Here is a 17,345-nt window from a genome sequence, read left to right on the forward strand (position 1 = left end):
ATATTGAGGTACACTTTCTCATAACTGGGCTGGGTATGTAACTCAGTCACACCACCCACCTAATGTGAGCATTAGGCTCAATCCCCAAAACCATTAAGAGATCCCCAGCTTCACTCAGAGAAAAGAAAACAAACTATAGTATCAACCACAAAATAAACCAAATATGGAATCATAAACAATAGCAAATGAAAAGCAAGACCAGTATATCAAGAATAATAGAAAAAGAGAAGGATCAAAGAATAAAGAATGAACTAAAAAGTACTAGTTCTGGGCTGGGGAAATGGCTTAGTGGTTAAGGCATTTGCCTTCAAAGCCCAGAGACCCCGGTTGGATTCCCCAGGACCCACATAAGCCAGATGCACAAGGGGGCACATGCATCTGGAGTTCGTTTGCAGTGGTTAGAGGCCCTGGCATGCCCATTCTCTCTTTTTCTCTGCCTCTTCCTCTCTCTAAAATAAGTAAGTAATTTTTTTTAAGTACTAGTTCATAAATAAAATAACAATTTTAAATGTGCTTAAGTTACTACTAATAAAAGATATAAAACCAAAAATATAATGGGCCAATGAGAAAGAATTTTCAATTGAAATTAAAAAGTAGAAGGGCTGGAGTGGTGGCTTAGCAATTAAGGCACTTGCCTGTGAGGCCTAAGGACCCAGGTTTGATCAGTACCCACAAAAGCCACATACACAAGGTGGCAAATGTGTCTGGAGTTCATTTGCAGCACTGGAGGCCCTGGCATGCCCATTCTCTGTGTGTGTCTATCTGCCTCTTTCTCTGTCTCTGTGCCTCTCAAATAAATAAATGAAACTAATTTTTTTTTTTAATGTGGCACATGCATTAGGCATGGTGGAGCACGCCTTTAATCCCAGCACTCAGGAGGCAGAGATAGGAGGATTGCTGTGACTTCAAGGCTGCCCTGAGACTACAGAGTGAATTCCAGGTCAGCCTGGGCCAAAGTGAGACCCTACCTCAAAAAAAAAAAAAAAAAAAAAAAAGTGTGGCATATGCATCTGGAGTTAGTTTGCGGTGACTTGAGGCCCTGGTGTCCTCATATTCTATCTTTGCCCCACCCCTCAAATAAATAAATAAAAATTTTTAAATATATTTAAAAAGTAGGAGGGCTTAACTGTTAAGGCACTTGCCTATGAAACCTAAGAATTCAAGTTCAAATCTCCAGGTCCCATGTAGCCAGACACACAGTGACACCAAGTGCACAATGTTTCACATGTGCACAAAGGGGTACACACATTTGGAGTGTGTTCACAGAAGCTGAAGGCCTTGGCATGCTCGCTTGCTCTCTCTCTCTTTCTCTCTCTCTCTCAAAAATAAATACATAAATAAATACTTTTTAAAAAGAATAGGACAAAGTAAAAATGGGGAAAGATGAAAAAGAAAATGGAACAACAGAAAACAATCCAAATGGAATTTCAAAGGGGGAAGTGTTGGGGGGAGGGAGGGAATTACCATGGGATATTTTGTTATAAGCATGGAAAATGTTAATGAAAATAAAAATAAATAAATAAAAATAATAAAAAAAAGAAACATGAAAAAAAAGAAAACAATCCAATTAAACATTTTTGATGTGGTGTGTGTTGTAAACACACATTTGTGCAACTGCACATTCCCATGCACGTGAGAAGGACAGAGGAGAACCTCATGTACCCTTCATCATCTCTCTTCTGCTTTACTTCCTTGAGATGAAATTTCTCACTGAACCTGGAGCTTACACCAGTGAGCCTCAGTGATCCTCCTATCCCCTCAGTGCTGGGGGATGGCAAAGTCTGGTTTTTTAAGTGGTTGCTAGGGATAAAACTCAGTTCCTTGTGCTTACACAGCAAGCATTATTACCCAATAAAACATTGTTCTAGGCCTGAATTAATTTTTTTAAATTTTTCACAGTGCCAGAGATGGAATCTAGAAACTCAAGTATTCTAAGCAAGTACTATACTACTAAGCCACATCCCCAGCTGAGCCTGAATTGAATTAAACTTTTTTTTCTTTTTTTGTTTTTTGAGTTAGGGTCTCACTCTAGCTCAGGCTGACCTGGAATTCACTATGTAGTCTCAGGGTCCTTGAACTCATGGTGATCCTCCTACTTCTGCCTCCCAAGTGCTGGGATTAAAGGCATGCACCAAAATGCCCGGCTTGAATTAAACATTTTGTAATGAAAGGAAAGGAGGGGAAGAAGGGAGGGAGACAGGAAGGGAAAGAAAGAAGGTGGGAAAGGAGAAAGGAGAGGGAGAAGAAAGAAAGAGGAAGGAAAGAAGGAAGGGAGGGAGGGAGGGAGGGAAGGAGAGAGGGAGGGAAAAGAAAGAAAGAAGATTAAAATTAACTATTGAGGGGCTAGAGATATGGCTTAGCAGTTAAGAAACTTGCCTGCAAAGCCAAAGCACCCAGGTTCAATTCCCCAGGACCCACATAAGCCAGATGCACAAAGTGGCACATGTGACTGGAGTTCATCTGCAGTGGCAGGAGCCCTGGCAAACACTAATTCTCTCTCTCTCTCTCTAATAAATAAATAAATAAAAATTAACAATTTTTTTTAAAAAAATTAATTATTGGAAGAAAAAGGCTAGAGGATTCTCAGTGGGCAAAGCACAAGTGGGAACACCTGAATTCAGATCCCCAGAACCCAGGCACAAGCTCAGCAGGGGCTCATGGGTTGAGAAAATGGCCCAGGAGTTAAATGTCCTTGGTTTGCAAGTCCTGTCAGCCCAGGTTCAATTCCCCAGTACCTATGTAAAGCCAGATGCTCAAAGTGGCATCTGGGGTTTGTTTGCAGTGGCAAGAGTCTGTGGAGCATCTTTCTCAATAAATAAATGAATTGGGATTTTAACAGTTCTCTTGGGCTGTAGAGATGGCTTAGTAGTTAAGCACTTGCCTATGAAGGCTAAGGACCCAGGTTTTATTCTCTCACTTAGGCCAGATGCACATGGTGGCGCATGTGTCTGGAGTTTGTTTGCACTGGCTGGAGGCCCTGGCGCACCCATTCTCTCTCTATTTATCTGCCCCTTTGTCTCTGTGTCTGTCACTCTGAAATAAATAAATAAAAATAAACAAAGAAAAAAATTATTTAATAAAATGTTCTCTTAAAAACATGAAGCACAGAGGTATTGTGTCTCCCTTACAACTGACTGCTGCCCCCATAATACATGACTCACAGTCCCCATGGGGATAACCAGTATCCCCAACAAGGAGGCAGGGGTGAGGGAAAAGATGGTACCAACATGCATTGTATTTACATACTAAGTCTGTCCATAACTAGTAAAAATAAATTTAAATAAAACTCTCTTGCCATTGAAGAAAAGGAGCAGAACATGGTGCACTCCTGTAATCCCAACTATGGGAGGCAGAGATGGGTGGATCCTTGGGTGGCTACAGTTTCACTGAATCGGGGAGTTCCGGGTTCACTGAGAGAACTCATCTCAAAAAATAAGGTGGAAAGTGACTGAGGAAGACACCCAACATGGGCCTCTACATGCACACACATACATAATATATATGTACACACACACACATGAACAAACATGCACACACCACACATATACAAGTCAAAAAAGGAGAAAACATGAACAGGAGAGATAAAAGACAAAAAAGGAATACCTGTGCAAGCACACATAAACACATACACACATATATAATGCTCTTTAGAGAATGCATGGGCTTGTGCCACACATCCTTTTCTTGCCTTTTGTGTTGCTGATGGAGCGATCAGCAGCGTAGATGTGCAACAGAGCCCTGTCCTAAGCCCTCTCTGCTGTGCTGTGTGCAGGACAGCCTGGAACAAATGCATGACTTCCACCCAAGGCAATTCGCTCTCGTTCCAGTTCCATTTTTCTTGTACTCCTGCCGCTGTGTGGCACCGGTTACCCTGCTGGAACTTGATCTGGAGCACTGGGAAATGCTACAAGGTTGCAGCCACAAATGCTGGTTTGGGTGCAATGGCACATTCCAAGTACGCTTACCCCAAATGCATTCTGCTATTCTGGTAACCTCTTATGAAATGCAACTGTTCATCCGTCACCAGCCAATACACGGAAGTCTTAGCATTTTTTTTAATTAAATAGAAAGTTGCATGGGTACCATTGTCTCCCTCCTCCCTGCCCCCAGTCCACTGAGGGCCTTCCTGAGTGGGATTATCAGCATGTTTCATTCAAAGTTATCTCCATCTCTAATCCATTCCCCCACCCTATCCAGGCCAAAGTGATTCTCCAGACCATCCAAACAACCCTCACTGGATCAACAAGGCCCTTGCTGTCATTCCAAGAGAGAGCAAGTTAGACAAGACCTTCTCATGATGTCTTCCAACAGGGCACCATAACTATGGGTTAGGAAGAAGAGAGAACGTCCCCAGTGCAGTATGCTAGGCAGGAGACAGGTCCTCTGACTGGCTAGGCTGCATTTCTGTGTGGAACTAAGGCCTGTGCTGGTTGTGATTTTTAAGTTTCCCTCTCTTTCCTCTGCTTCAGCCCCACCCTCTGTCCTGTGGCCACTGTGGCCCAATACTGGCATGCTTTCCACAGTCTGCGTTTGTTCCAAGGTCTGGACAAACTCACCCACCAGTTTGGTTGATGCTATTACTGGGAGAAGCTGGAAATTACTGAGTGCTTCCAACCCAGCATCTTGAAATCAGTACCATAGCTACGTGTGTGTGTGTGTGTGTGTGTGTGTGTGTGTGTGTGTGTATAGTCTTACATATCTATAGTCTTACATATATAGCAAAATTGAGAGGAAGGTACAGAGATTCCCATATGCTCCCTGCATATTGGTCGCCTTCTCCATCCAGCATCCCGCACCAGAGAAGGGACATCTGCTATACAGATGCATCACCATCCACCACCCATTTTCCATTAGGGTTCACGACTGGTGTTGTACTTTAATTTTGAGTGTGCACAATCCTAAAATGGCACATATTCTCCTTCATAGTATAACGTGTAGTAGTTTCTTCATTGCTTTTTAAAAGCCTGTATACTTTTCCAATTCATCCCTTAGTCGTCCACACATTGCCTATTCATCTGTCTCCACTTAAGTTACTGTCTAGGATTTTTCTAGTTTGCATTTTACTGTTAAGTCTATGGTGCATTTGTAATTAACTTTCATGAAGAGTACCATACCAATGTTTAGGTTAATGTTTTACAGATGTATCTACCGTTCTGGTGAAGGAGTGCGTGTCCAGTAGTTACAGCACCATTTATTGAAAAGACTATCTTTGAGCCATTTTATTAATTTTTCTCAGTTCCCAACGATCTATATTTATGTGAATCTAGTCCTGGGTCATTCATAAGATTTTATTGAGATATGTTTAAGTCCTTTCACCAGTCTCCAATGGACTAGATTTATATAGCTTTATACTACAGTTTAATTACTAGCTTTACAGTAGGTATTCACATAGGACAGAATTGTTTTCCAATTTTCTCTTCCATACATCGTGGCCACTCCGAGTCCTTTGCCTCTCTGTATGTATGTTAAAATCAGTTCGTCGATACAAAATAATTTTCTGATATTTTGATATTTACTTGATATTTATTTGATATTTATTTATTTGATATTTTGATAATTTTCCAACATTTTGTCTGTTTTGAATGTAGAGTTGAAGCTTGGAGGAACTGACATCTTGACAATATCAACTCTGCCTTTCCATGAACCTATCAGTTACTTTTCTCATTGCTGGGACAAATACCTTACCAGAAGAAACTTATGGAAGGAAATGGGTTTGATATGGCTTACAATTCCAGAGGGTAGAATCCTTTACCGTGGAGAAAGCATGGCAGGCTGGAGTGAGAGACCTGAGTCATAGTTACAGCAGCAAGGAGAAAGTAGATAGAGTGAACAGCATACCGCTGGTGACAGTGGCCCATCATGTATGGAGCAAGGTAGCAAATCATCACATTTCAAACCATAGCGGGGGAAGCCAAGGCTGCACAGACCCTTTCAAGTACACACCTCTATGACCTAAGGACCTGCAACAAGGCCCTACCTTTTAAAGGTCCACAGCACAGCACCTCCCAGGAACAACATGATAGGGACCAAACCTTTAGCAGATGCACCCTTAGAGGGCACAGTTAAACAGAAAGCAAACAGGGTAGCAAAACTGGAGGAGATAAACTACCCCTCCCACTTTAGCCAAGCCACAGCTGAAAGTACAGAGGAATCGGGAAGAGTGCTACTTCCCCACTGAACCTGACAATCCGCACCAGGGTGTAGGAGACAGTCCCTGAGGATACTCAGCACCTACCAAAGCAGAGATCTAGAGGCTCCTAAGAGCTCATCACTGAAGTAAACTTAAAACTCACCCACCACGGCTCAGGCAATTTTTCAAAAGAGGGTGCAGAAAAATTGTAAGAGCCACAGGTTGAGACATCATGCCCAGAGGCATTCCTCCCCCTCCACCCCCCCCCCCGCAAAAAAAAATAGCTGACTACTGCTCCCACAACCCTATGGGAAATACCTGCAACCCCACTTAGGAGTGTACCCAATGGAATGGGAAAAGGGACGAGGGAAAAGAGGGTACCAACACATGATGTATTCATACAAAATATGTTAATAAGATAAAAAAAATTAAGAAAAAAAATGTAGCAATGGTGCTACGATTTCAACTTCAAATTCTGTTTGTTTACTATTTGTTTGGCAGATGAATATACTTGAGGGGATGTTTTTCTGTCAGTTCAAATACAGTTAGTTCACCCAGTCATTTTCTCCTCAACCACACTTATTATGTTAATATAATTTCTAGAGATAAACTAGGGTTTTACTCACAAATATCAGAGAAGATAAACTACCATTTTTCTGCTGTCCACTGGCCAGCACCAGAATTTCTCTCAGTCTATGAATTTTAGCTCCTAGCTTGCAATTCTGATTCTCACTTTTTTTTCTGATTCTGATTCTGCTTCTTACTTTAAGCTTATTTGCAGGCATAAGAAAAAGTGAAGGGTGAGCATGTAGCTCAGTGATAGAATGCTGGCCTAGCTTGTGTGAGGTCATCTGTCTAATCCCCAGCATGGAAAATAAATAACAACTCATAATTAAGTGTGCTGAGCAGCACCACATGAAAGATTATTATCTTTGATTTTTGTACTATATCTTGCAAAGTGAATCATTGACTGTTGTCAACTGCTTTGTTTTTACAGTTAAGCTAAAAGAAAAAAAAAAGCAATGAAAAGTTATTCTCAAGATTAAAAGATAAAACAGACTTCAATATATTAAAGTTTAACTTTTATGATAATTTAAAATAATAGTTTATATATTATACAACAATCATGGAAAAGTATTCCTGACATCTTTTGACAGAAATTTTTATTCAGTACATCTGCATTTGTCCTAGAAATCTAAATATTTTGTTCAATAGATTTTATTAAATTTCTTTTTTTAATTAACTTTCTTACTAAAAAACTTGTTGACAACTTCCCTACACGTAAACGGTGTATATAATCTTGATCCCCTCCCACAAGCTTCCTTTGTTTCCCCTCCCTGCCCTTCCATTGAGTCCCCTTTTCTTTCTAACTAGCCCATTCTATCTTGATGTCTTTTTGTGCCTCTCTTCCATTTGCACTAACATTATGCTGCCATGAGGCCAGTATTGTGCAGACAATGACAGGCAACATGAGGTCATAAATGCAAGGGCCACTTTGTGTTGGGAAGACAGCTTTCCAAACCACTCCTCCTCATCATTTAGCTCTTACATTCTTTCTGCCACCTCTTCCACCATGGTCATTGAGCCTTGGAGGGTATGAGAAATCTACATTTTTTAAAAATTATGCCTCCTGAGGTGATGCTGGTGGAGGTACAAATCAAATTTACATAAATATTGAATTAAAAGAATTATACCCTGGGCTGGAGGGATGACTTAGCAGTTAAGGTATTTTCCAGGAAGGTCAAAGGACCCAGGTTCGATTCCCCTGGACCCAAGTTAGCCAGCTGCACAAGGGGGCGCACACATCTGGAGTTCGTTTGCAGCGGCTGGAGGCCCTGGCGCACCCATTCTCTCATGCTCTCCCTCTCTCCCCCTCTTTCTCCATCAAACGAATAAAGAAATAAAAGTAAAATATTTAAAAAAAAATTATACCCTTCTTCATTTCATCTTCAGTTTGTTCCTGTTGTATCCATTTATTCTAAATTAGAAAAGATCTATATAATAAGATGAGTTATTTTCTTTTCTCCACCTAGAATTATGTACTGATCCACTGGGTACTTATGAACATCAAGCCTATGCTATCTGGGAAAGGAACCACAGGGCTCCACTATACTCTGGTAATGTACCAAGTTGCCCAACCCAAAAGGCCATCCAGTTTTCAATTTTTGAAAACCCCACTGGTGATTGTTACGGGAGAAAAATAAACCTATTTGCCTAAGCCTTTTCATAGGGACATGAGCTTCCCTTCAACTCTATTTGAGTTAGACCTCTCCTTTGAAATCATGTATGCCACCTTTAAACTATGAAATGTTTCTTCCTAACTTAGTACTAAGACTGGATTAAGAATCTTGTCTTAGTGAAGCCTTTGGCCAGTTAAAACTCTTCTGGAAAATGAGTGAAAGTATCAGAACAGAACTTCTGGAAGAAAAAAAAAAAAAAAGAATTAAGAGATGAGAACAATTTGGTGGAATAGGGACTTTTGCTATTGCCTCATATATTCCAGAGACTGAGTCAACTGCAAGTGGGGAGAAAGCAAGTTGACAACCAGTAACAGCAACTAAAGGAAAGCAGCTTTGTGCTGACAAACCGAAGGGCGGGGGAGTAAACGGCAAGCACTGTTCTTTCTTGGCACATGACGTAGATCAGTAATTTTCAACTGAACCACACATCAGCATCATCCATAGGGTTTGCACAGGTGCATGGGCTAAATCAGAATCTGAGATGGAAGTTTGGACCTGATCATTATGAGGAACCCTGTACTACAGTCTCTGTACTAGATTATGTACATGGGTCGCATCTTGGCCTCATTTAACAAGTTGTAATCGAGGAAGATAAACAAAGGGCAGAGTTGTTTAATGAGCTTAGCCCTGATTCCAGGAATATGCCTGCTTTCACGCTATGATGCCATACACTTGTTGAATAATTATAGCTAATTATAGGCAACTGGATATCAGAAATAGCATTATGTGCATATATAAATATTTCTTCCAGGTCTTGCTACATTTTTGTGAGAAAAAAAGTTGTGAGTGCTACCTTTTGGAAGGTATGGAAACTGAAATTACAGTAATTAGATCCCAAGTTGATAAAACCCATACGCACCTTAAAAGAGAAGTCAGGATGGTGGTTACAACTTCATTTTAGTGTTCCTTATAGCCAGGTTCAGCTCTTTCATTCCTGTTTTGGTAACATATTACAAAGCACACATACAAAACACCACCACCCCCACAAAAGAAAATACAAAAAAAAATTTTTTTCAATGAACAATATCTCCTAGAACAAAGTTTTCTGGGGAAATGAGATGTGGTAAGTGAAGAAGACATTTCTGTTGGGTATTTTTCTCATTCCCGCGACAAAACACCTGACAGAAGTCATGTAAAGGAGGGCATTTATTTTTGGCTTCCATCATGGTGAGAAGGAAGGCATGGTGGCAGGAGCTTACAGTCGGATCCGAGGGCAGAGGAATCAAGGGAAAAGCCAGAAGCAGAAATCATATTCAAGCCCACCTGAACTTAGACCAGGCCACAGTCACAAAGGCTCCACACCTCCCAAAACAGTGCCACCAGTGGAGACCCAGTTCTCATACACAGGAGTGTTTGAGGCAGTCAAGCCATAGCCTTCTGTCCCCTGGCCTCCATGGTGTCCTATCATCACATAATGCAAAATCCCTTTGTTCAAACTTGACATGTCCTCTTGTCTTCATAATCTCAATGCGACTCAAAAGTGAAAAGGTGGGGCTGAGGTGATAGCTCAGTTGCTAAGTACTTGCTTCAAAAGCACGAGGACCTGATTGCAATCCCCAGAACCCATGTAAAAATGCTGTGTGTGGTGCTGAAGATACGTAATCCCAGGGTTGGAGTGACAGAGACAAGAGAAGTCCTGGGACTTGCTAGCTAGCCAGGGGAGACTTAACTGGTGAGGTCCAGGCAAGTGAGAGATGCCGCCTCAACAAAGGCGGACGCTGTTCTTCAGGAGTGACCTTCAAGGTCCTCAGGTCTCCACATGCACACTTATGCCTGTCCGCTGTTGCAGTTACCCCCTCATTGCTGGGACAAACACCTGACCAAACGCAGCTTATGAGGGCTGGAAAGATGGCTTAGCAGTTAAGCGCTTGCCTGTGAAGCCTAAGGACCCCAATTTGAGGCTCGATTCCCCAGGACCCACGTTAGCCAGATGCATAAGGGGACGCATGCGTCTGGAATTCGTTTGCAGTGGCTGGAGGCCCGGTACACGCGTTCTCTCTTTCCCTCTCTCTCTCTCTCTCTCTCTCTCTCTCTCTCTCCCTCCTTCCCTTCCTCCCTCCTCCTTTCTCTGTCTGTCGCTCTCAAATAAATAAAAATAAACAAAAAAAATTTAAGCAGCTTATGAGAGGAAAGGGATCATTTCAGTTTATAGCTTCAAGGGAAAGTTTCATCGTGGGGCAAGTATGGCAAGAAGACAGCTAGACATCACATCTGTCACATCATCTTGAGGGAAGTAGATGGAGAGAACTAGCCTAAGAGCAGTCAGTAGAGCTGGACTATAAAGCCTCCTCCAATAAGGTTCCATCTCGCAACCACTCCACCACTGAGCATGAGGGTTCATCAGAAACACAAGAGGCTATGGGAGACATTTCACATTCAAACCACCACACACCCAGACATACACGTGCATTTCTAAAAAGCCCGAAGTCTCCAGGCATACTCCTAACTGTGAGCCCCCATAAAACAGAAAAGCAAGCTATATACTTCCAATATATAATAGCACAAAGCAAACATTCTCTTTCCAAAATGAGGGATAGGAGGATAACAAGGAACTACAGGACCAAACGAAGACAAAAAAAAAAAAATCCTGGTAAGACAAACACCACACTTTGTAGATCCATGTCCAGCATGTGAGGCCCTTACTGGCATCGCGTAGGGTCCTCCAGGCTTGGTCAACCTTGCCCTGACTGCCCTGCTGCCTATAGAATCTTTCTTGGGTCTGCCCCACTTTGGTGCCTGCAGCTTTCCGCAACAGATAATCCATATTCTTGACTCTCCAACATCCTGGGTGTTTCTACTTAGGCTTCCCCCTGATAGTTTCCCTGGTTAACCTCTTAAGGCCTCCAGTTGCAAGGGATGTGCCTCTGCCCCGGCACTGCCTCTTCAGAACTTTTTGGAACATTGATGCAAGTCTCATTGACTCTTGCATTCCGTGTGCCTAAGGCAGGAGCCAAGTTCTGTTGCTAGTTCCACGGGTATCGTGGTTCCCTGGTAGGACTTCTGTGGCTGCCCCTGAGGGCATGTAAAGCTAAACTTAGCCACACATCCCCTAGGAAGTTTTGTTCATGCGGGGCACTCACTGTTTAGGTAGTCTCATTTATTTAAAATGAAGGCTTTTCTAACGAGTTCTATTTCATAACCTGGAGGCTTTTCTAGGTGAGGTCTTGGCCTCCAAGCACATTTCATATTTCCCAGTGCAGACATCAAAGTTTTTCTTTAATGGCACTAATCTCTCAAACAATTACAGCCTCTTTGTCTGCCCCACTTTGTACACAGCATCCAGTGTGCTCACACTCCTTTCCTTGCCAAGCTGCCCGCTCTTCACATCTTTTTGTTCCACATTTTTCTTTCCATTCTTGAAACAGGAATGTGGTAGTTTGTCACGACTGTCACTGCAGATGCCAGTAAACGGAGACAAGAATTAAATTTTTAAATTACATTTTGTTCAGAAATGCAGGAATCTTGGAAGACAGACTAGATGATACTCCCTAAGAGATCTGCCTTCCCTGTGCCATTTCCAACGAGCCTGTTTTATAGAGAATCAGAAGAAAGGGCAGGTAGTCAACCCAAAGTCTAGTCTTGTCCCCGTGGTCAGGTGGTCAGCCCGCTTCCAAGATTTCCGGTATTGGTGCTTCTTTCCAAATAGCCTGCTGCATGGTGTCCTCATTGCTTCCTTTGCCTCAGTAGCCAAGTTCGCCGCCTCTGAAGGCTGTGAAGTCTCACATTCCTTCCAAGGTGCCACCTGAGTCAAAAGTTAACTAAGAGCAAACAAACTCTTAGCAGGGTGTTCATGCAAGGCCACTTACAGCCTGCATGTGCACATTCCTTTTTCCAAAAGGAAGCACAAGTGTGCTCTCATAAAGTGGAGTGCAAGTGCCCCCTCATCCCTCCTGTCCACAACCATCATCCCAGTATCCTGGCTAACAGCAGGTACCAGTAATGCTATGCTGTCTGGAAATGTTCTCTAAGGCCAAGTGCATTAGTCTATTGCTTTTAAGTTCATCCTCACTCACATTTTCAGTGTGCAGTGTAGGCAGGTTCTCGGCCAAAAGATAATATGCATGACCTCTACCCAATTGCTAAGGCAGGTTTTGTTCCCACCTGGAACTTTGTGCTCAGTGTTTACTGTCCACATTTTTTTTTTCCCCCTTGGCATTCTGGGTTCAGAACTTGTAGCAGAATCTCTCATGAGCTCTGCTGAGAGCATCCCAGGACTTCTCTACTCCACGTCTCCAAACTCCCACACGGCTCCTCCCACAAACTCATTCCAGAAGCATACAGACCTCTGTGCCCTGGCTTATCACAGCAAGAGCACCACTGCTAGGGCCTGCTTTTCTACGCGTCTGTTGCTTTTCTCATCGCTGTGACAAAACTCCAGACCGAGCAAGCTAAAGGAGGAGAGGAGTACTTTCACCCACAGTGTAAGGGAACACAGTCCGGTGTGGTGGGCAGAGCGTGGCAGCTGAGTAGGAACATCCTAGAAGAGCAGAAAGCAAAGAGAGGAAGGACACTGGACATGAGTGGCACCTTCAAGGCTCACCACCAGTGGCACACTTGGCACACTTCTGCTGGTTAGGCCACGGTTGCAAAGGTTCCACAACCCCCCCCAACACTGACCCCAACTGAAGACCAAATGTTCAAACACAGGAGTCTGTCGGGGACATTTTGCATGCAAACCCTAACCACACTGAAATGATAAAATGCCTTAGCCATTAACATGTCTTTTTGTCTTGAATGACGTCCCTTGTCATCATCCCATGCTATCAATTAGCTTCCCTCCAAATATTTCTATTTATTTGTTTTATTACCTGACTTAACATTTTCTGTTATTTTCAAACATTTATTTAAAACTCATCTCAAATGTGCTAGGTCCTGGGTTCAACCCCCAGCATCCACATGAGGAAAAAAAAAAAAAAATCAACTACAAATTTTTCTGACATAAGCCAGAAAGAATACCACAATTTTTCTTGAATAGAAATGTTAAGTAAGTAAATAACTTGAAATTGAGCTCTCAACTCATGATTAAATATTCCCAAAAATTGCACAGTGACTCAATTTTTAATGGTCTTTGTTGTTAAAATTGTAAAAAGCTTTTTTCACATCTCAAATATGTTCAAAGTCTTAGTATAATATGGAGACATAATTAGCCCTTTAAAAAAGCATATTTTAATTTCCCCAGTAATTTGTCCTAACTTAGTAGGGGCCAAGGCCACCATGTTACAAAATTCTAGAAGTCACCATTTCCAGAAAATACACTGTAAATGTCACTTCCTGAAATTGGGAAATGCAATGAAACAGATGAAAGCTTTTGCTTATTTTTCTTTTACATATTGTTAATTAATTTGAGAAAGTAGGGGTGAAGAAATGTTGTGTGTGTCTTACAGAGGAGTTTGCATACCCTTAAATTACATGTTTTAGGTCTTTCAAAAAAAGAATGAAGTTAGTTTTTCTTTCTTTTTCATGGCAAAAGCCATTCACTGAGATAACATATGAAAAATATATTTCTGTAGTACCATATTTGAGGTGGAAATTTGTGTGTGTGTGTGTGTGTGTGTGTGTGTGTGTGTGTGTAGGGAGAGTTTGAACAAATTATACATAACTAATAAGAGTGGAACTCTACTAAATAGTTATGGAGGGAAACATGATCTCTTCTTCATATTTAGAAACAATTTTAATAGAATGGTGCAGTCATTGTAGAAAAATTATATTCATAGCTAATAAAGAATTGAAATAAAATGTTTCTAAGTGTCAAAGTTTCCTTTTGAATTAAAAAAAAAAATAGTAAAGTGGTTTGTGGCCTGGAGGGATGGCTTAGCAGTTACGATGTTTGCCTGTAAAGCCAAAGGACCCAGGTTCGATTCTCCAGGCCCCACATTAGCCAGATGCACAAGGGGGAACACACATCTGGAGTTCATCTGCAGTGGCTGGAGGCCCTGGCGTGCCCATTCTCTCTCCTTCTTTCTCTGTCAAATAAGTAAAATAAACATTTTTTTAAAGTGATTTGTGTGATTGTCAAATGAATGCAATGATATCTAAGCATTTCACTTTATGTCGCTTATAGAAAGAAATTCACTTGTTTAGTTTTCTTACATATAATGATTGATATTTAAGTGATTCTTTGTCCCATTTCTTAAAAGCTGAACATGTAGTCCTGAAACAGACTGATAAAAATGATGAAATCTTATATCTCACTAGGGTTTTTCTATACCATTCGAGCTTAGAATATGAAGACACCAATTCAATGCAGGCACACCTCCACTGTATTGCTGACTCTACCTGACTGTCCTTCCTCTAACACATGTTTATAATTCACTTTCTATTACAACAGTTACCTCCAAAGGAAGGTACTGTGTCCTGGAGGTTTTGAAAAATAATTCATTGGGAAATAATTACAGTAAGAAAGAAGTAAAGCTTCTACTTGTATTCTTTTTTCATTTCATCCTTTTGAACCTTAATTCTGGGAGTTTGATAGTACATTTATCCCTAATACAAGAATATGTAGATGGCTGGAGAGAATTCTCAGTGGTTAAGGCCCTTGGTTGCAATGCCTGACAGTTCAGATTCAATTCCCCAGCACCCATGTAATGCCAGATGCACCAAGTGGTGCATGCATCTGGAGTTCATTTGCATTGGCAAGAGGTGTTGATAAACCCATTCTCTCTCTCTCTTCCCCTCTGTGTTTGCAAATAAATATTTTAAATAGAATATATATATATATACATATATATATACATACATATATATATATAATATATATATATATATATTTCCACTTTTAAAATGTATGCTAGTGTAGATTCAAAAATGTTTAGTGAAGAGACACGTACTAAAGAATGTTCCAAACAAGGGTTCTGTAGTTCTTAACCTGTTTTCTTAAGTAGTGAATAACTGTGACCAATTCTTCCTATCTTTTCAATCTTAGCTAAATTATTGAGTTCCTCTAAGCTTCTCTTTCCTCATCTATGAATTATAAAAAATTAATACATTGTACAGGATGTAGGAGATCATATTATTTTCAAGAAGAGTTTTGTAAGAAATTAAATGCTATTCAAAGATGTGTAGGTAGGGCTGGAGAGATGGCTTAGCAGTTAAGCGCTTGCCTGTGAAGCCTAAGGACCCCGGTTCAAGGCTTGGTTCCCCAGGTCCCACATTAGCCAGATGCACAAGGGGGTGCACGCGTCTGGAGTTCGTTTGCAGAGGCTGGAAGCCCTGGCGCGCCCATTCTCTCTCTCTCCCTCTATCTGTCTTTCTCCCTGTGTCTGTCGCTCTCAAATAAATAAATAAAAAATGAACAAAAACAAATATTTCAAAGATGTGTAGGTATTTTGAGAGCAGAAACCTCATTTGTATAACCCCAGATGTTTTCATACATATACAGAATATTCAGTAAGTATGGAAATAAATAGATGAGCAAGGTTCACTATCCTTAATGTTCTTATGAGAAAGGGCAAGACGTGGTAGAAAATAAATGACAGCAAGTGGAAGCGACCACGCTAAGCCTCGCTCGATTCTGGCAGAGCGACTTCTGAAAATGTCAGTCACTTTTGCTGAGCTCGGTTACTCTACAAATTGGGCATAATAATATAGTTTTCCTCTTCTACCCCACAGGCTTGTGTTCAGATAAAATGTATGTTTGATATAGATCTATATTACATGTCTGAAAATTGATCACAAACTCTAAATAAAATTCTGTTCAACTATGCAAGCAGTAGTTATTACTTCCTCTGGTTACGTCATCTGCCAAATAGTACTTGACTGGAAAGAAAGGACTCTCCCTGCCTGATACTTTTATGGCATCCCCATCAGTGTCTAGCACAATGCCCTATCCATTGTGAATTCTTTTTTAAAATGAATGGCGGCCTTCTGTTTTAAGGCTGCCCTTCCTTGTCAGAAAAAAAAAAAAAAAGAAAAGAAAAGTGATGGTATTTGAAAGATTCCAACTAGTACCAACTTGTGTGCCCAGAAGCACTTTGTATCAATAAAAAGGAAAAGCATGTACCAAGGGAATGCTTGATTTATACCTGCCTAGGCAATCAACCTGCCACCCACAGGAGGGTGGAAGTTTGGCAGTTAATCAGTAAGGCACTTTTGATGCTTTGCGCTCTACTGCTGTACCTTTGAGCTCGTCATATATCCTTGCTCACTGCATCCCATAATGAGAGCTCTGTGGACAGAGGCATGTCTGTATCTCCTCAGTACTTCCAGGACAAAGGAGTGCCTGGATGTCCCAAAAGCTCAGTGAATACTTAGTGAATGGAGACATTCACTCTGAAAAAAATAAATGAGAATATTTGAATATTTGCACTCTCTTATAATTTTGTGTTGTTACTCAACCCTTAATTTGATGAAATTATTTATTTCTTTTTTTTTTTAATTTTTTTATTTTTGAGGTAAGGTCTCACTTTAGCCCAGGCTGACCTAGAATTCACTATGTAGTCTCAGGGTGGCCTCGAATTCATGGTGATCCTCCTACCTCTGCCTCCCAAGTATTGGAATTAAAGATGTGCTCTACCACACTTGACTAATTTGATGAAAATGTTTTTTTGTTTGTTTTGTTTTTTTAAAATATTTTTTTAAAATTTTTATTTATTTATTTGAGAGCGACAGACACAGAGAGAAAGACAGATAGAGGGAGAGAGAGAGAATGGGCGCGCCAGGGCTTCCAGCCTCTGCAAACGAACTCCAGATGCGTGCGCCCCCTTGTGCATCTGGCTAACGTGGGACCTGGGGAACCGAGCCTCGAACCGGGGTCCTTAGGCTTCACAGGCAAGTGCTTAACCGCTAAGCCATCTCTCCAGCCCGAAAATGGTTTTTTTTTCCTAGCTTCCTTCATTATGGAAACGATTGTGATAAATGACAATTTATATTGAGTTTATTCCCAAACTTAGGCTTGTTCCTTACAGAAATCACATTGCAATTTCTCTCCTGTGTTTGCGTATATTTGTGTTTATTTCAAATATATAAACATCCTTGTG

The 17,345-nt window shown here is 41.1% G+C and overlaps 1 long non-coding RNA gene across 1 annotated transcript in view; it reads left to right on the forward strand.

The window, feature by feature from the left end:
• LOC123455319 overlaps positions 1-17,345 on the forward strand; it is a 42,159-nt gene that overhangs the window by 6,135 nt on the left and 18,679 nt on the right. The window lies entirely within an intron of this gene.

This window comes from Jaculus jaculus, chromosome 16, assembly GCF_020740685.1.
Source record: "Jaculus jaculus isolate mJacJac1 chromosome 16, mJacJac1.mat.Y.cur, whole genome shotgun sequence".
Classification (NCBI taxonomy): Eukaryota; Metazoa; Chordata; class Mammalia; order Rodentia; family Dipodidae; genus Jaculus; species Jaculus jaculus.